This window comes from Cervus elaphus, chromosome 4, assembly GCF_910594005.1.
Source record: "Cervus elaphus chromosome 4, mCerEla1.1, whole genome shotgun sequence".
Lineage (NCBI taxonomy): Eukaryota > Metazoa > Chordata > Mammalia > Artiodactyla > Cervidae > Cervus > Cervus elaphus.
This window is the reverse complement of record NC_057818.1, coordinates 8,015,156-8,035,239: the sequence shown is the minus strand read 5'-3', so window position 1 is coordinate 8,035,239 and position 20,084 is coordinate 8,015,156. Positions and strand designations below refer to the sequence as shown.

The 20,084-nt window shown below is 49.3% G+C and overlaps 1 protein-coding gene and 1 non-coding gene across 2 annotated transcripts in view; both read left to right on the top strand.

The window, feature by feature from the left end:
* The window catches only part of MAF (MAF bZIP transcription factor), a 347,057-nt gene that overhangs the window by 289,251 nt on the left and 37,722 nt on the right, over positions 1-20,084 (top strand). The window lies entirely within an intron of this gene.
* TRNAC-GCA lies at positions 16,778-16,849 on the top strand. Its single transcript has one exon. It is a non-coding gene; the product is annotated as a tRNA-Cys (tRNA).

Here is a 20,084-nt window from a genome sequence, read left to right as displayed (position 1 = left end):
GAGTCTGGTTGGCAGATTTGCATATGCATGTGATGCCATGCGTTTCTATTTTTACCATGTAAATGTGCAGTCTGTAAAGAGAGCCCTGCGCCCCTGCGGAAACAGGTTGGGCTGCTGGCCGGACCTGCTGTTCTGACGAGTCCAGGTGAGAGTCGAGAGACGGGCAGAGAAGAGAGGGCGCGCGGTGAGGCTTCTGGAGTCCTTGTGTAGCTGAGCTCACCCCTGCGGCCACATGCTCGTGCCCGAAAAACGGAAGTCAAGAGAGGACAAGCCGAACATCCATTGTGCTGTGACACCAGCCTTCCTTGCGTGGTTTAAAACAACTCCCCACCTTTTTTTTGTTGAAACCCACCCCTGATTTGTCACGATTATCATTGACTTTTCTGTTATGGTGACCCTTAGGCTTACTGTCGGAGCGTGGTACGTGACTGGCATGCGTGGGCAGAGCTAGAAAAGCCCCTGCTCTCCTCCCTCGGTGTGCTTTGGCTGCCGAGGCCTGGAGTGAGCCCCGTGGAAGGGTTTCTGACGGGTCTCTCCCGGTGCTCTCCCCGTGGCCCAGCACGTGGTTGCCACTCGGGTATTTTGTCATTACCCAGTAGGACCTCTCGGGGGTCACTTTGCAGAGTGGACTTGGCATTTTCCTTTGGATCCTTATCCACTGGGAAGGAGACCATCCTTCGGCTTTTGCTTCCTGCTGCTGCTGCTCACTTCAGTCGTGTCCGACTCTGTGCGACCCCATAGACGGCAGCCCGCCAGGCTCCTCTGTCCCTGGGATTCTCCAGGCAAGAACACTGGAGTGGGTTGCCATTTCCTTCTCCAATGCATGCGTGCTATGTTGTTTCAGTCGTGTCTGACTCTGTGCGACCCCATGGACAGCAGTCCACCAGGCTCCTCTGCCCACCGGATTCTCCAGGCAAGAATACTGGAGTGGGTTGCCATTTCCTTCTCCGATTTAATCACTAAGTCACGTCTAACTCTTTGGAGCCCCATGGACCATAGCCCACCAGGCCCCTCTGTCCATGGGATTTCCCAGGCAAGAATACCAGAGTGGGTTGCCATTTCCTTCTTCGGAGTTTCTTGGTGCAAGGCTGCCAATTAAGGAAAGATCTTACAGAATGAAGGGAGCTTTGCCTCAGTCCTGAGGAAGGTGGTGGTTGTCAGCGCTGATTTGCTTACCTTCTGCTCACAGGCTCAAAGACTGCTGAAGGGACAGTGATATTTTGCTAAATTACAACTAATGCTGGAGGTTTCCAGCCTTTGTTTGCCATAAATATCAGGAGACTACCTTCATTTAAAAGAGCCTATGAGACTTCCCTGGTGGTCCAGTGGTTAGGACTCCACACTTCCACTGCAGGGGGCATAGGTTAGCTCCTCGGTCAGGAACTAAGATCCTGCAAGCCAGAGTGGCCATAAAGGAAAAAAAGAAAGGAAAAGAAAAAGGAAAACAAGAACCTATGATTGAGGAACACAGGAAGTATAAAGCGGTCCTAAAAGGACCCTCCCTCCAATACCCCTACCTTTGTGTCTTTCTTTCTTTCTTTTTTTCTTTGCAAAATATCATTTCATTTAAATGGAATATGGGCAAAATGGTGCCTCCAGCTACTTCCGTGTCCAGGAGATGAGCACTTCTGTCTGCGAAGAGGGTCAAACAGCTTGATGGAAATTCAGCTGCGGTTTCTAAAGGCAGGATGAGTGCCCAAGGCAGAGAGTCTGGAGGTTTGGTGTGGCCTCTGCTGGGTGTGCACACACTTTCATTTTCAGAATATTAGTTCCTTTGTCAGGTCTAACCCTGAGTCAGTAATGACTGCTTAGCATTTGGTCCCGACATGTGACCATATTTGGCCAATTTTCAGAAGCTACCTAAGCCGTAGTGACATAGCTTCAAAGACAAGCAAGGTGTTTTCTAAAAAAATTATTTTAAAGCAGTTTTAGAAAAAAAGTTTGTGTTTCCCTTTCTCCTTAATAATTGAAAAAAATGTAACAATGAACTAAGGAAAATGTTTATCAAGCTTATCACTTAAGCTTTGGAGGCCTTCTTACAACATAGAGAAGGGTGCTTACACCGGAATAAGGACGTTTACTAGTCTCAAAGAGCTCATGAAAGGAACATACTGTAAACTTTCGCCAAAGCGGCATCATCTTTGAGATAACTTACTGTGTACTGTGAGAAATTCCTTGTATGTCACATATTATGACTTGCTTCTAAGATTTACTATTCATTATCTTGCAAAACTGTATTTATCCATCCACCCATCTATCTACCTGTCCATCCATCCATTTACCCATTCACCATGGCTATCATCATTCTGCTGGCTACCAGAGATGAATATGAAACATTCCCTACTCACTGCCCTCAAGGAGCTTAGGATCTAGTACAGTAAACCCTTGTCTTGTGCCGATTTAAGTTTCTGAGAATCCAAAACTTTGTGACTTTCTCACCTGTCATTTTCACTGCTCGGTGAATGTGAATGGACTCACAGTGTCTTTGCTGAAACTAATGAGGAAGATGGAATCTTTGAAATAATGGGTGAGCATCGCTGATAGACCAACGCCCACCCTGAGATCAGCTTTGTGGTTTTCCATCCTTCATCATTCTCAGAAGAAGATAACATGCTGTTTTCACGGGTACAAGGAACTCCCAAAGAAAACCACTGCATATTATTGCTATTTATGGAACTAACGAAAGTAGAAAGTCCACTAAAAGTTTTGATGGGAAAAATTATATAACAAACTGATAGTGAACAATCTGAGAACCTGCACACAGGGCTTAGTCGTCCAGTCGTGTCCGACTCTTTGCTATCCCGTGGACTGTAGCCAACCAGGCTCCTCTGTCCATGGGATTCTCCAGGCAAGAATACTGGAGTGGGTTGCCATTTCCTCCTCCAGGGGATCTTCCTGACCCAGGGATCAAACCCAGGTCTCCCGCACTGCAGGCGGATTCTTTACTGTCTAAGCCACCAACTTGCACATAAACTCTTCACTAAGATTAGGGACTCAACGGAATGATTTCATCCTGTTACTATAGACTTTGGGGAATGCATGACTTTGGAGCCAGTTACAAATACTTGGTTCCTAGGACCCCAACTTGCAAGGTTTCTCTGAACTCAAGGGAAGCCCACCCTTTGGCATTTCCATTAATATTTTTTTCTTTGGGAGGGGGCATTCATGCCCAATATTGAATGAAACTGGTGATAAATTTCTTGACCTGCTTTTTATTAGCTCACTTAGTAGCAAGTGGAACACCAGCTCTAGTGATTTCTTTTTGAGTATTGATGAGTCTAAGTGACAGTTTGAGATTTTTGTACAACCCTAATGCTTTGTGAAAATATCTGTGGTTTCTGTTGGTGTAGAAGTCACAGGTGCTGTGCAAGTGTGACTACCTGTGGAACTGAATGAGTGCTAAATTTCAGCCAGATGTTATTGCAAATAAAGATGTGGTTTTTTTTTTTTTTTTTTCTTTTCTCTTTCACATTCACAGAGACCAAATTAAGAACCTCTGCACTAGGAGTCGATTTACTCTGGGAATTTGTATGTGCCCCCCCCCCACCTTTGCCTTCCTCATAATATCTGTACTGAGGGCAGAGGTGATGAGGAAGTGAAAACAGCACAGCCAAGGGAAAGGGGTTCCCTGGTGGCCCAGACAGTAAAGAATCTGCCTGCAATGTGGGAGACCTGGGTTTGATCCCTGGGTTGGGAAGATCCTCTGGAGAAGGGCATGGCAACCTACTCCAGCATTCTTGCCTGGAGAATCCCATGGGCAGAGGAGCCTGGCGGGCTCCAGTTCATGGGGTCGCAAAGAATTGGACATGACCGAGTGACTAAGCATAGCACAGCACTCATGCCCAAATAATCGATGCCCCCGTCTGCGGTCATCCCAGTTCTGCTGTCTACGATCTCAAAGTTAAAAGAGAAGGAATCCCCCAAATACCTGTCAGTTTTGTAACCTCTTCTCCCGAGGGAACCCCGAGCGATGTCCTTGAGGCCTGGGTCACAGCTGTTCATAACACGGTACTGCTCTGAGTTTCCGCCCCACCTGAAAACCACGGGCCCCCTAGCTTTAGGCACAGACCTCCTGCTTCCCAACTGGCAGCATTTCCGCCTTCTCAAATGCCATTTCTAGAGTTCAGCAGCAGGATCTGTCATCCTTTATTACTGGAGTATCTTTATTCCCAGGATTCCAAGAGGTGGCTGTCTTGCCATCTTTTTTTTTTTTTTTTTTTTTAACTTTTTGCCAGGAGGCCCAGAACACTGGGACCTCTGTTGGTTTATCCCATATCCAAGTGTCCTGGTGCAACACTGCAGATTAGGAGCCTCCGTGTGGTCCTTGCTGTCCACAGACAGAAATGCAGGGCGCTGCGGTGGATACAGCAGGGGACGGTGTAAAGGATGGCTGGATTTCCCAACAGTGTTTCTTCTGTGAGTGAGCTCTGTGTGCTTAAGATGGGATTTGAATACAAACAACAGCTTACAGAGCTCTTTCCAAGAACACAACTAACTGCAGAAAGCCAAGGTTACCTTAAGTATTCAGGACTCAGGGCCCTGGGGCTCTTTCTTTTATTTGTCTTAACCTCTGACCTTTTTATTTTTTTTGCCTTCATTTATTTTTTATGACACTCTTTCTTTCTTAACTCAGTTTCTCTTTAATATCATCTTATTCTGTGTAAATAACTACTTTGTGCGTTTCTTACAGACCAGATATCTGCTGAGAACGAATTCCCCAATGTTTTGTTCATATGAGAGTATCTTCTTCTCCTTTATATTTGTTGTTTATAAATGTATTTATTTTAATTGGAGGCTAATTATTTTACAATATTGTAGTGGTTTTTGCCAAACATCAACATGAATCAGCCATGGGCGCACACATGTTCCCCATGCTGAACCCCCTCCCACTCCCTCCCCATCCCATCCCCCAGGGTCATCCCAGTGCACCAACCCCGAGCACCCTGGCTCATGCATCGAACCTGGACCTGAGATCCAGTTCACATATGATAATATACACGTTTCAACACTACCCTCTCAAACCATCCCACCCTCACCTTCTCCCACAGAGTCCAAAAGACTGTTCTATACATCTGTGTCTCTTTTGCTGTCTGGCATATAGGGTCATCGTTACCATCTTTATAAATTCCATGTATATGCACTAGTATACCGTGTTGGTGTTTTTCTTTCTGACTTACTTCACTCTGTGTAATAGGCTCCAGTTTCATCCACCTCATTAGAACTGATTCAAATGCATTCTTTTTAATAGCTGAGTAATATTCCACTGTGTATATATACCATAGCTTTCTTACCCGTTCGTCTGCCAATGGACATCTAGGTTGCTTCCATGTCTGACCTCTTTTTAAAATTGTTTAAAATGTTTCTTTAGGTGCACTGGGTCTTAGTTGTGGCATGCGGGTTCTGATTCCTTGGCCAGGGGTGGAGCTCGGGCCCCCTGCACTGGGAGAAAAGAGTCTTAGCTACCAGACCACCAAGGGAGTCCCTCTGACCTCTTGTGTTAAACCATAGATTGTATTTTCTAACTCCTCGGGGGTCCCTTCTTCTCCCTTCAGTTCTCATCATCCCTCTTACTTTGGGATCAGCAACATTTACCTAACAGCCTTCACTCCCTACCCACGCTCCCTTCTTTCCTTTTCTTTCATGCGTCTGACTCTTTCTGAGATGCCCAGTTCCCTAGGAGGAGGGTGTAAGAAGGTGATTTCTGGGAGGAGAGGGCAAGACTGGGGAGAGCTGGGGAGGAGGTAGGCAGAGGCATGCATTCAGCTGAGGTCTGGGTCTGAGCGGTCCTCCAGGGCAGTCAGCCCAGGACTGCCGGCTGCCCCCAAGGACGGGCCGTCACCTTCAGGCTTTTTCAGACACTGAGGCTTCTGATGGCCGACGGTGGGTCTCGGGGGGTGGGGACAGGGCTGAGGGCTGGGAACAGTGAGGGTTCCCTGGGACTGAGCACATTGTCACAGCATCACTGCTCCTGCTCTTTCTAAATCCTCCGGCTTCTGATCTTCCCCCATAAAACTTAGGCGTTCTTTCAAGTGCCGCTTGACTTAGGCGAGTCTTGCTTTTTGATTTTAGCCTGTTGTGTTTAGTTTCATTCCCTACTTTTTTCTTAGCCAGACTCTTACCCGCTGCACTGCATGAATTAAAGGCGTTCCGGGGGCTGCTTCCGGAACCTTCCTGCTATTTCTACCAACTCTGTTCAGAGCTCATTTGTAAGAGAGGGACTTCCTGTTCATTATTTCTGTTTCTGTGCAGTGGGAAGATTTATGTGAAAATTTGTATTCCTGTGCTCCGTTATCACCCATCAATCATCTCGGCCCTTCCCGACGGCGCTAACCCTTCTCTCCCGGCTGTCTCTGCTTCCCGGGCCATCACAGTCCTCATGCCTTGTAGAGGGGGCTGCATCTCTGGCCACATCCCTGCCTTTGTGGGATGGACTCCCAGGGGCCACTGAGACAGGCCCACCCCAGAGACACCCTCTGGACTGTTCTCTGGGCAGGCAGCAACCTGGGGGTCTCCCTGCTGCCTCTGGGTCCTACACAGCATCTTCTCCAGGTCACTGTGCCCGGGGAACTGACCGAACCCGGGCGATCCTGGCCATCAGCAGAGGACAGTACAGATAGAACTGACTCTATAGACTGGAGTCCAGACAGGCATACTAGATTGATCAGCGATCCCCCAAATTCATGTTCACCTAGAACCCCAGAATGTGACTCCTTATTTGGAAATAGTCTACATAGATCTATACAATGGAATACTACTCAGCCATTAAAAGAATGAAATAGTGCCGTTTGCAGCAACGTGGATGGGCCTAGAGACTGTCATACTGAGTGAAGTCAGACAGAGAAGGAGAGATATCATATGCCATCCCTTATAGGTGGAATCTACAAAGAAGTGATACAAATGAACTTGTATACATGACAGAAACAGACTCACAGACTTAGAGAACAAATTTATGGTTGCTGGAGGAAAGGGTTAGTTAGGGGATTTGGGAAGGTCACGCACACGCTGCTATATTCAAGATGGATAACCAACGAGGACGTACTGTACCGCTCAGGGCTGTGTGGCAGCCTGGATGGGAGGGGTTCAGGGGAGAATGGATACGTGTGTATGTAGGGTGGAGTCCCATTGCTGTTCACCTGAGACCATCACAATATTGTTTATCGGCTATACCCCAATAGAAAATAAAAAATTTAAAATTGGGGGGAACAAAAAGAAATAGTCTATGTAGATATAATTTAATTCAGTTCAGTTCAGTTGTGTCTGACTCTTTGTGACCCCACGAACAGCAGCACGCCAGGCTTCCCTGTCCATCACCAACTCCTGGAGCTTGCTCAAACTCAAGTGATCGAGTTGGTGACGCCATCCAAGCATCTCATCCTCTGTCATCCCATTCTCTCGCCAGTGAACACCCAGGACTGACCTCCTTTAGGATGGACTGGTTGGCTCTCCTTGCAGTCCAAGGGACTCTCAAGAGTCTTTTCCAACACCACAGTTCAAAAGCATCAATTCTTCTGCACTCAGCTTTCTTTATGGTCCAGCTCTTACATCCATACCTGACTACTGGAAAAACCATAGCTTTGACTATACAGACCTTTGTTGTCAATGTAATGTCTCTGCTTTTTAATCTGCTGCCTAAGTTGGTCATAGCTTTTCTTCCAAGAAGCAAATGTCTTTTAATTTCATGGCTGCAGTCACCATCTGCAGTGATTTTGGAGCCCAAGAAAAGAAAGTCTGTCACTTTTTCCATTGTTTCCCCATCTATTTGCCATGAAGTAACGGGACCGGATACCATGATCTTCGTGTTTTGAATGTTGAGTTTTAAGCCAGCTTTTTCACTCTCCTCTTTCACTTTCAGCAAGAGGCTCTATAGTTCCTCTTCACTTTCTACCATAAGGGTGGTGTCATCTGCATATCTGAGGTTATTGATATCTCTCCTGGCAATCTTGATTCCAGCTTGTACTTCATCCAGCCTGGAATTTTGCATGATGTACTCTGCATATAAGTTAAGTAAGCAGGGTGACAATATACAGCCTTGACGTACTCCTTTCCCAATTTGGAACCAGTCCATTGTTTCAGGTCCAGTTCTAACTGGTGCTTCTTGACCTGCATACAGGTTTCTCAGAATGCAAGTAAGGTGGTCTAGTATTCCCGTCTCTTTAAGAATTTTCCAAAGTTTGTTGTGATTCACACAGTCAGAGGCTTCAGCATAGTCAGTGAAGCAGAAGTAGATATTTTTCTCAAATTCTCTTGCTTTTCCTATAATCCCAAGGATGTTGGCAATTTCATCTCTGGTTCCTCTGCCTTTTCTGTATCCAGCTTGAACATCTGGAAGTTCTCGGTTCATGTACTGTTGAAGCCTGGCTTGGAGAATTTTGAGCATTACTTTGCTAGCGTGTGAGATGTTTGCAATTGTGTGGTGGTTTGAACATTCTTTGGCATTGCCTTTCTTTGGGATTAGATGAAGATATAGTTAGTGAAGTCGAAAATGAGGTCTTCCTGGACTGGAGTGGGCCTAAGTCCAGTGACTGGCGTCCTTGTAAGAAAGAGAGACACAGGGTTCAGGGCTTCGGTGCCTCATGCCTCCTCGCCTGAGGACAGAGGCAGAGAGGGGATGATGCAGTCACAGCCAGGGCACCGCGCGGGGCCTGCTGGCCGAGGCCAGGAAGGATTCTCCCCTGGAGCCTGTAGAGGGGGCTGGCCCCCATGGACACCCTGCTTTCTAGCTTCTAGCCTCCTGAACTTCAGAGAGCAAATTCCTGCTGTTTGAAGCCCCTGAGTTTGTGATACTTAGTTCCAGCTGCCCTGGGAAACCAACATGATATATATAACCCATGAGGCCCCTGCTGGTGGGAGAAGGAGTCTTAGATGGAACAAGGAGGGTGATCAGCCCCAAGCCGGTGTTCCCTCTGCTTCCAAGTGCAGGTGCAGAATTCTAGGGGATCTAAAACTTTTGAATGTGAACCAGGCCCTCCAGGTTGTGTGAACAGATACTTGTCAAGAGAGGAGGACATTTCTAACATCATGTTGTGAGTACATGCTAAGTCGTTTCAGTCATGTCCAACTCTTTGCGACCCCATGGACTGTAGCCCACCAGGCTCCTCTGTCCACGGGATTCTCTGGGCAAGAATACTGGAGTGGGTTGCCACACCCTCCTCCAGGGGATCTTCCCAACCCGGGGATCAAACCTGCATCTCTTACATCTCCTGCTTTGGCAGGTGGGTTCTTTACCACTAGCATCGCAGTAGAAATGTAGACTCTTAGCAGTGTTCCTGGCCCAGCCCCCCCAGATGTCAGGATACGCCTGCCCCTGACCTTTCTTCTCCCAGGGTTTCCACAGAGCGACATTTGTCCCCAAAGTCCAATTCATGGAGACGCTTCTACTAGAGACCCAGTTAAGCATCACGGGCAAGCAGCTTAACCTTTTCTGGATTTTTGAAATGTCATTTTTTCCCTTCTTGAGGAGAGCTTAAAAATCACTTCTGGTTAGTAGGGCAACTTATCAGGCCAATGGTCTTCCTGTTTCCGTATCGACGAAGGCCTCACGCCATCAGCAGCAGAGCCGCTCCGCCCTGGAGCCTGTGACGGGGCGGCAGAAACCAGGACCCAGATTGGCGCTTCGAGGGCGTGTCCGTTGCCCCCGGACTGAAGCCCTCACTGATAACACTTTCCAAATAGGGGTGATTCAGATGGGCTTTTTATGAAGAACAAGCTGGAATTCCCCCTCAGATGATTGGTGCTTTGCCAAGGCCTGGAGCAGCAGTTATCTGAATGGCCAGCTTGTTTATGAAGACGAGGAGGAGGAGAAAGGAACGGGAGAGGAGGAGAGGAAGCCACGTAACAGAAATGAAACTCAGCCTTCAAAGTGGGTTCCAGGCTGAGGCAGGAGGGCTGGTGCGCCAGGCACTGTGCTTTCAGGCGAGAATCAGAATGTGTCCTTGCCCTCCAGGGGCTTGTGGCCCATCCGAGTCCCAGCTGACCCCCAGTGGGGGTGGTCCTCTTTCCTGCACCTGCATGCCGGCCCCATCTGACCGCCCCTTTTCTCCCTGGGTCCCTTGTCCCAAAGCCCGCAGCTGCTCAGGGAACAAATGCATGGAGGATGCGGTCGTGGGAGGAGCATGGGACAGGCTGGACCGGGAGCCACCGACCTGCCTGCGTTCCTTCACAGCCGCGTCTGTGTTCAGTCACTCAGTCGTGTCCGACTCTCTGCAGCCTCACGCACTGTATGTAGCCCACCAGGCTTCTGTGTCCATGAGAGTTTCCAGGCAAGAATACTGGAATGGGCAGCTCTCTCCTCCTCCAGGGGATCTTCCTGACCCAGGGATTGAACCTGCATGCCTTGCATCTCCTGCACTGGCAGGTGGGTTCTTTACCACCACCTGGGAAGCCCCTTCACAGAGGGGAACCCCTTTAAATGTCAGCCCCACTTCCTCCTTGTCCCAGGCTGGGGTTGCTGTGGTTCCCGCTTCCCAAAAGAGGGCAGTGAAGCACAGGGAGGCCACGGTGACACACCCAGAAACACATGGAGGGGTGACTGGCATCCACGGGCATCCTTGGGGTCCCCCCCACCCCCACCCCAATCAGTATTCTACCCATTTCTACGAGCACAGATGGGGAGGAGTCATCTGACCTGGCTAAGCCACTTGTCCATGTCTATAACATGTTAATAACAGGGCGACCTCTCTGGGAGTAGGAGGCGACAACTGAATGATCAAATATGTTCAGAATGCTCAACCCATTCCTGGGAAAATGGGAAGCATACATCTACTTGAGAGGTGGTCCAGGACCCGAAATTCTGGGTTCTTCCTGCTCTGCTCATGCAAACAGGTCTTTCACTCTCCCTTCCCTGACATCCCTTCCCCAGGCGCAGGGTACCTCATGGATTACATTTTAATAGACGCTTCCAGTAGGCTAGGCCTTCACCCAGAGATCCGGGGTGGGGCAGGGGCCCACTCCAGGTCAGCAGAGGGCTCCGCAGGCTCCCTGAGCTAGCAGACCACATGTGCCCCGAGCAAGGCTGCCCTTCTGAAACCACAAGTCCCTCTCACCCAGGAAACCCTGAAACTGCCGTTCAACAAGCCCATCAACAACTCCTGTGCTTTCAGACGCAGGAAAGCGGTGCTTCAAGCAGGCATCTTCCTCCTCAGGGCTTCATTTTAAACTCGAGGACCTCTTCGTTCTGAACACAAGAGAGAAACACAGACGTTGGGTGAGGGGATGGCTTGCATTGTTAAGCAAGCTGGAGGATTTGCAGGAGGGACAAAATACAAAAAAATCCTGGAAAGAGATTCGGTCTCTTTTCCCTTCTCTGTATCCACCAGGCACAAGGATGTGACTTCCGGAAGGAAGGAACATGACTTTGATTTTGAGATGTGCAGTTTGTAAGCATGGCATTTATTTTCATTCAAGTAATGGAAGAGGCACAAACGTGCAATAGCAGACAATTGATCTGCAACCAAAGATTCCCTTTCCTTTTGAAAGGTCCCCACTAACCCCTGCCTGCCTCTGGCAGTGGGAGCTGTCACCTGCTCCCCAGTTCCCACTGCTGTCTCTGAACCAGGGATGGACAGGGGTCTGGATGGCCCAGCCCAGTCCCAGTCGACTGCTATGTTCTGTTGAAAGGAAAGAAAAAAAACTTTTATTCACTTAGTGCAGCAGTTTTCTAACACTTGCAAATGGAGGGATTTTAGGGTGGGGAGGACAGTTAAAATGCAGATTTCCAGGCACCAGCCCAGAGAGCCTCGAATTCAGTAGTTTTGGATGGGGTCTGCGTGCGTGCTAAGTCGCTTCAGTTGTGTCCAACTCTGCGACCCCATGGACTGTAGCCCGCCAGGCGCCTCTGTCCATGGGGATTCTCCAGGCAAGAATACTGGAGTTGCTATGCCCGCCTCCAGGGGATCGTCTTGACCCAGGGATCGAACCTGGATCTCCTGTGTCTTCTGCATCGTAGGCGGCTTCTTTACTGCTGAGCCATCGGGGAAGCCCTGCATTCTTAAATGCCCTTACCCCATACCCCTCACCTTGCCTCCACATGATTCTCAAGTGTGGTGTTCTGAGCATCTACCAGAGACCAGACATTCCACAGGAATGTCTTCTTCTAGCTTCCCAATTATTGATTTCAGGACTTGTATTTATACCCATAAGGTCTTCTCTTTTTTTTTTTTTTTTTTCTTGATATTATTTATCTAGCTGTGCCGGGCCTTAGTTGCGGCGTGTGGCATCTAGTTCCCCAACCAGGGATCAGACCCGGGCCCCCGCATTGGGAGTATGGAGTCTTAGCCTCTGACCACCAGGGAAGAACCGCCATCAGGTCTTGCTACAGAACGGTTGTCTCTGCTTTTACAGATGGAGAAACTGAGGCCAAGAGGGATTGGTCACTCCCTCCTAGTCACCCAGTGAGCAAGTTGTAGATTGAGCATTCTCTCTTCAATTCCTGCCTGCTATTTCATCTCCCTGACAAATAGAGGTGCCTGTTCCCTCACCTATTAGTATCGATACAACAATAAGTGCTTAGTAAGAGTAGGTGCTAGTAGAGTAGATACTAATGGCAGAGGGCTAAATAAGATAATATTAGATTTAACCATATGCAACTGGTTGACATTCAACCACTAATAACCTACAAAAGCAGCAGTTTCAAAGTGTCAGTTGCTCAGTCATGTCCAACTCTTTCGACCCCATGGACTGCAGCCCTCCAGGTTCTTCTGTCCTTGGGATTTTTCAGGCAAGAAGACTGAAGTGGGTTGCCATTTCCTCCTCCAGGGGATCTTCCCAACCCAGGGTTTGAACCCCCAGCTCCTGGGTCTCCTGCATGGCAGGTGGATTCTTTACCCACCCAGCCATGCCTGTCTAATTGTGAAGTGCTGGGTAAAGTGCCTGGTATAAAGGAATAAACAGCTAGTATTAGAAACCATTGGAGATAGGACCATGTTCCACAAATGATAGGTCAACATCCTACTCTTTGGTGCCCATGGATATGACCTTGTTTGGAAATCGTCTTTGAAGATGTGGTTCATTAAGTCAGAATGAGCTCACACTGGATTAGGGTGGACCCTCAATGCAATGACCTTATAAGGAGAGAGATTTAGGCATACAGACACACAGAGGGGAAATGACCATGTGAACACAGAAACAAAAATCAAAGTGATGCACCTACAAGCCAAGGAAAGCCAAGGATTTCCAGTAACCACCAGAAGCTAGAAGAGGTAGGACAGATGATCCCCTAGAGCTTTTGAGGGGAACACGGCCCTGCCAACACCCCGACTGCTGACTAGTGGGCTCCGGAAATGTGGGAGCATCAATGCTTGTGTTTTGAGCCACCGAGTACATGTTCGTTTGTTACAGCAGCCCTAGGAAAGTAACATGGAAACTTCGCCCTTCTCATCACCTTCACCATCACCTTCCCACTTACCCCCATCTTCTAGAGCAGTGGTCCCCAGCTGTTTTGGCACCAGGGACCGGTTTCATGGAAGACAACTTTTCCACGGATGGTGGGGAGGGGGAGACGGTTTCGGGATGTTCCAAGCACACTACATTTATTGTGCACTTTATGTCTACTATTATTACATCAGCTCCACCTCACATCATCAGACATTAGATCCCAGAGGTTGGGGACCCCCGTCTAGAGGACAGGATAGGGGGGCATATGCAGATCCCAGAAGGGTGAGCTCTGATGGGTGCCCATGGGAGTTCCTCCTCTCAGGAAGGCATCTCACCCGACCCAGACGGGTTTGATTTCCACCCAGATTTTTAAAAGCTCCTTTTTATGACACACACATATATTTGCGCTTTCTGATGCTTTCCCAAGCTCCCTGCAGCTTGTGCAATGTGGACTTGTCCCGGGGGAAATCTTCAAGAGACAGACAGACGGAAAAATGGTAGCCGCAGAACACTGGGTAAACATGCGCTCCCTTCATAGCCTTCCTTTCCTTGGATGACAAATCTGTGGCGGGGCCCCCGAATCCCAAGGAGGCCCACTTCAAACATGTATTTGGATCAGTCTAAAGGGTCAAGGACCTGCTATATAAAAAGTCCCTTAATGAACACTGTTCAGACAGAAGTCGCCGGCGCACGGATTCCAAGATGGAGTCTGTGGTCCTCTTCATATTTATTTTTCAATCAAGGCAAGGTTTCCAGTGACCTTTGTTTCAGTTTTTGGACAGAAGAGCCACTTGGTCATGGTTCCCCTCTTCGTCTCACCAAAAATGGAAATGCAGAATCGTGATGCTCTACATTCTGTCCATTTCATGATCAGATTTTCCCAAAAGAAAAGGAGGAACAGAAGCCATGATGGACAGTGGGGCAGAATGTTTAGAATTTGAATTGTCCAAGGCAGACTCTTGGGACTCAGTCTCTGCGTTTGGATCCCGTCTCACTGAATCTGAGTTTTGGGGAGTTGCTTCGCCTGCCGGTATCTCAGTATACTCATCTGTATAAAGTCGGCGCTGTTTTATCGCTCAGATTTTTGAGTCGTGAGAATTCAGTGAATGATGAACAAAATTTTCGTAGGGTGACAAGTCTCAATTAACTTGTAAATTCTCAATTAACTATTACTATTATTTCCTTATCTCTAGAGAGGAAGCTCTTTACTTTGTCCCTTCTCTGTGTCAGAAATCTGTGAACTTACTACCTGGTATTGTAGGCATCTTTTTGCATCTCAGGGAGTTTAAGCAACATACCCAAAGTCACAGAGCTGCTCACCGCCTCAGCTGAAATTTAAACGTGGCTGAATTTAATTTGAATTTCAATTAAACTTGATTATAAACCTGGTTGCACCCCTAAGTCCTTATTCCTTCCACTATACTGTGTTAGATTGTTCAGAATATTTTCACTCAAAATGCAGTTCCGCTCATACAAACACAACCCATGACCTTAACCCTCGGCATTGAGCCTTGGTGTAGCCTTCTGACTGCCTTGATGTGGCAGAAAGGAGTTCAGTTCAGTTCAGTCGCTCAGTCGTGTCCAACTCTTTGCGACCTCCATGGGCTGCGGCACTCCAGGCTTCCCTGTCCACTGCCAACTCCTGGAGTTTACTCAAACTCATGTGCATTGAGTCGGTGATGCCATCCAACCATCTCATCCTCAGTCGTCCCCTTCTCCTCCTGCCTTCAATCTTTCCCAGCACCAGGGTCTTTTCCAATGAGTCCATTCTTCCCATCACGTGGCCAAAGTATTGGAGTTTCAGCTTCAGCATCAGTCCTTCCAATGAATATTCAGGACTGATCTCCTCTAGGATGGACTGGTCTGATTTCCTTGCAGTCCAAGGGACTCTAAAGAGTCTTCTTCAACACCACAGTTCAAAAGCATCAACAAAGGGACAAAATCCAAGTTTGGGCCTCTGATCTGGCTTTGGCAGAGGTCAGGAAACCAAAGCCAGCTGTCAGGAGCTGGTGAAAGAAAATCAAGAGCAAAGGACCTGGGGATGCAGGGGAGCATCCTCAACACAGAGGAAGGGACTGGGTCAGAGTGGAGAGTGGCCAGCCAAGAAGACAGGGCAGCAGTGACAAGACAGTCAAGACCCTCTCCCTGTGGGACTGAGGGTAGCCGGGACATTAAAGGAACCTGGCTTGAGGGATGATGAAAGGATACAGACAAATGAATGAAGCAAGGATGGCTTTAATCCAGAGTATTGGCCCTCCATGGCTTTGAGGTCTTCCCTGGTAGCCATACCCCTTCCTAGGTCTGCCCCCAACCCCAAGGAGTTCAGAGATGGGTGCGGCTGCTGGGTCTTGATTGAAAGCTGTCCTACTTGGGGCCCGTGTGGGGCGATGCTGTGGTCAGGTTCTCAGCACAGCGTATCAGCCCACATAGATGAAAGCTCCCGCAGCCCCACTGCTGATGCATTTGCCCAGGGGAGCTGCACGCATGGGGCCTGGGGGAGGGTGGCCCAGAGCTGGGCTGTGCCCCCCCCCCTGCCCTGCCCCACACCGAGTCTGTTACTCTTGGGCCCGGACTAAAGGGGGCTTAGGTTTCTGCACGTTTCATGTGGCGTCTTTCAAAAATTGAAATCCACTTGAAGTGGTTTGGGTTTTTCTCAGCGAGCCTGGTGCTCGCTGCAGAGAAATACCTTCAAACACGGGCAGCGCCGCTCTGCGCCTGTCCCCGAGCGTGTTCAGAGGAACCCAGGGAGCCACATCAAGCCTCCCGAGCTGGGGCCCTGCCTGCCTGCCCCGCTCCGGCAGAGGCTTTCTTCCCCCACCACGTCCCCCTGCTTTCCCCTCCAACACTGGCTCATTTGGCCTGCTTCTCTGGGAAACAAACCATCCTTGATTCTCCACACGGACTTCGGTGGAGAAGCCGGAGGCTGTAGCAGGGTCCCATATCCGGCCTGGACCCCTGTTTTGCTCTTGGAGCCTGGGGGGAAGGCAGCGGGGAGGTGGAGGGGACCCTGACTCCTCATCCTGCCAGGCCTTCTTGGTTTTTCTGGGTCTCCACCAAGCTCCCTTATGCCCCCATTTCTAACGTCTTCAAAGGGACACATTCAGTCCTGTTGGCTAAAGAGCCAAAAAGGCTGGATTGATGCCCCAAGTCATGGCCTACAGACCGCCGTGCCTTCTTCCAGTTCATATTTTACACCGTGGTTCCTCCCTAAGCCACAGACAGGTATGCTGTTAGCATCGATAGTCAGTCCTCCCCCACGTCAACAGATCTGTCACGGTCGAGAAGAGAACCAACTCAGGACTCAGGGTCATTTTACTCATTTAATTACCCAGAGTCTGTGATGTCCACTCAGGAGTTCACAATTATCGGGGTCGGGGGAGCTCAGGAGGGTGGGTGATTCAAGTCTTCCCTGGTGGCTCAGATGGTAAAGCGTCTGCCTGCAATGCAGGAGACCCAGGTTCGATCCCTGGGTCGGGAAGATCCCCTGGAGAAGGAAATGGCAACCCACTCCAGTATTCTCGCCTGGAGAATCCCCCTGACAGAGGAACCTGGTGGCTACAGCCCATGGGGTCGCAAAGAGTCGGACATGACTGGACATCAAACAACCACAAGGCAGGTCCCTGCAGAGGCCGCGGTGTCGGGGCTCGGGGGACCTCTGTCTCCCAGGCTCGCCTTGGAGGTAGAAAGTAGGTCTGGGGAGCTCGGAGTTCATCACTTCCCTCTTCTTGGTGAACCAGCCCTCCACCCCCGCCCGCCCAGGGCGATTTGCATGAGAGGAAGTCAGAGAGGCCGGGACAGCCCCCTGGCCTTGAAGTCGCAGGCCACAGAGAAGGAAGATGAGCCAAAACCGGAGTGATTACCACTCTGCTCTGGGCCCTGAACTTCACCGGGGTTTCAAAACGACCGTATCTTCACCATGACCTTGTTTCTGCACGAGGAACCGCAGGGTACCATTAATCACAACTAGTTTGTAGATCAAAAAAAAAAAGACTCGGTGACAAAACAGGGGCGTTGGCTGAGTGGGGCTGGGAGCTGTGGTTCAGGCCTCTGCCGCACCCCCGCCCCATCTCCCAGGAGAGGGGCAGGTGGGCACACTCCAGGCCAGGCTGACCCCCTCCACCCCTGGAGGCTGCAGCCACTGGGGGCAGACAGCCAGGAAGAGAGTGTGACTCTCTCCAGGCGGCCAGACCCTCTCTGGGGCCATTCAGTGCCCGCCGGCAAACACGAAGCCGTCCTGGGGCAGGCAGCTGTCTCAACAGCATTTTTGTGCTCTGGGTTAGGTGACAGACCTTGGGGTCAAAGGTAATCAAAAGTTGTCTTTCCCAAAGACTTGGGTAAGAAAAGGCAGAAAGAAGGGAAACAGGCAAACAGCAATGAAATATACGCTTTGAGCCAGACTCAGCTTGTGGCTCGGGGCCATTATCCTCCTAAATTCTCGCACTCTGAAGAGAGCCTGATTATTATTCCCATTTATCAGGTAGAGAAAGAGAGGCTGGAAAGGGTGAAGCCACCTGCCCAGAGTTATACTGCTAACCAGTGACAGAGGAAGAAGTCTAACCCGGAAAAATCTGACCGTAAGGCTTGTGAGTGGGATCTTGTCTCCACTTCTCAAATCCTCCTCCCCATCCCCTTCCCCAGAGCCGCCAGCGCTTCGGGATTTATTTCTCTGCATCGAAGAGGCAGAGACTGGTCGGGCTCCCTGCTGTAAGGGTTCTTCACAGCTTGATTTGTCTCGGCTGAGAGTTTTGGCTAATTATCTTGCCCGGTTATTTTCTTCCTTTTTAATATTCATTTATTTAGCTGTGGCGGGTCTTCACTGCAGCACGCAGGCGTCTCTGGAGTTGTGCTGCAGGGGACCAATGGTTGCAACACACAGGCCTAGTTGCCCCGAGGCAGGTGGGATCTTAGTTCCTAGACCAGGGATCAAACCCGTGTCCCCTGCATAGGAAAGGGGATTCTTAACCACTGGACCTGCAGGGAAGTCCCTGCCCGGTTACTTTCAATTAGACCAGCAAGCCTGCTCTTTCTTCCGTAATTTTTAAGCAGACCCATGCCTGTTGCAGCAAAACTTTTGGCCTAGTTTTCCTGCTGAAGTGTGGTTCCTAAGGGGAAAGGAGGGTGCGGATGGCTTCCGTGTCTCGTCTTCCGGCGTTGTGCAAAGCGTTTACTGTGCACTATCTAAACTCACGTTCATAACAGTCCCGCACGGCCAGGGCCCCTGTTACGGTTCCCATTTGACACATGAAGAACTTGAAGCCTTAGCGAGGAAAAGTTGTTCATTTGACCCAAATCATGGAGCTGGGACCAAAAGATTCAATTGTCCTGCAAGCCTACGCTTTCAACCTCCAGGTCCCAAAGGTGGATGGGTGTCTGCAGCATATCCTGACTATGCAGTTTACTACATAGATAAGGGATTGTTGCTCAGGTGGGACTCAGAATCTGGCGGTGGAGTCTGATAGGTAAATAATTACAGTGACTCATCCATTCAACCACGATTCGTTTAGAGCCTCCCTGTGCTCAGCTGGGAATGTATGAAGTCTCGCGGGAGCAAGGGGTGACACCCTGTGAACATGTCTAACTTCTTGCTCAGGTTGTATGAGTGTCACTGGTTCACGAATCTCTCTCTAGCAAGGCAGACAGCAGGGTCTGGTTTAGTGCTATGCCTGCCAAGCCCAACACACTGCTTGTCACGGAGTAGCTGTTGAGTTAATGTCTATTGAATGACCTCATTTATAAATGGATCCACCCGCCCAACTCCTCGTAATAGTCCCAAAGTGGGAGTACTGTTGAAGTTTGGCCGTGTAACTCCTGCATAAGTAATAAAAATGCAGCATCACAGATGAAGGGAAGAAGATCTTCTTAATATGAAGCATATAGGTCTTTCCGGAGAGACTGCCCCAGTCCAACCATTCCATGTGCCACCGTGTTGCTTTTTCCTCTGTTACCTTCTTTCTCTCTCTTCTGTTAAAGCCTTCTGGGGGGCTCACCTCTCTGCTCTGGTTGCCCTCATACCCTACCTATGAAGACTCTGAATCCTAGGCATGTTACTCACTCTTCTCTCAGAGTCATTGGGCTGACAGGTCCGGACTGGGGGAACCCAGATGAGACAGAGAGGCGAGAAGAGACTGAGAGATGAGGGAGAGATGGGAGATTAAGGAAGGAGACGAGAGAGGGGTTGATGGACAATTTACGTGCTTTGTGTGTGGTTGCTCAGTCATGTCCGACTTTGCGACCCCACAGACTGTGGCCCGCCAGGCTCCTCTGTCCATGGGATTCTCCAGGCAAGAATACTGGAGTGGGTTGCCATTCCCTTCACCAGGGGATCTTCCTGACCCAGGGATCAAATGCAGGTCTCTTTCATTGCAGGCAGATTCTTTACTGAGACATCAGGGAAACCCCGATTAAAGAATATTGCAGTGGGTTGCCATGCCCTCCTTCAGGGGATCTTTCTGACACAGGGATCGAACCCGTGTCTCTCAGGTCACCTGCACTGGCAGTTGAGTTCTTTACCAGTAGCCCCACTTACGTGGGAAGCCCTTATGTGCTTAGGAATCATATTTAAGGTTAACATACCAGCTTTACACTTTGACATTTTGCCCATCATCTTACAGTTAATAATTTTGAGTTAAACAAAGGGAATGCACCCTTATCTAATTGATCAATGGAGATAACGCTCTTGAAAATTATAAATAATAACGATCCTTTTCATTCAT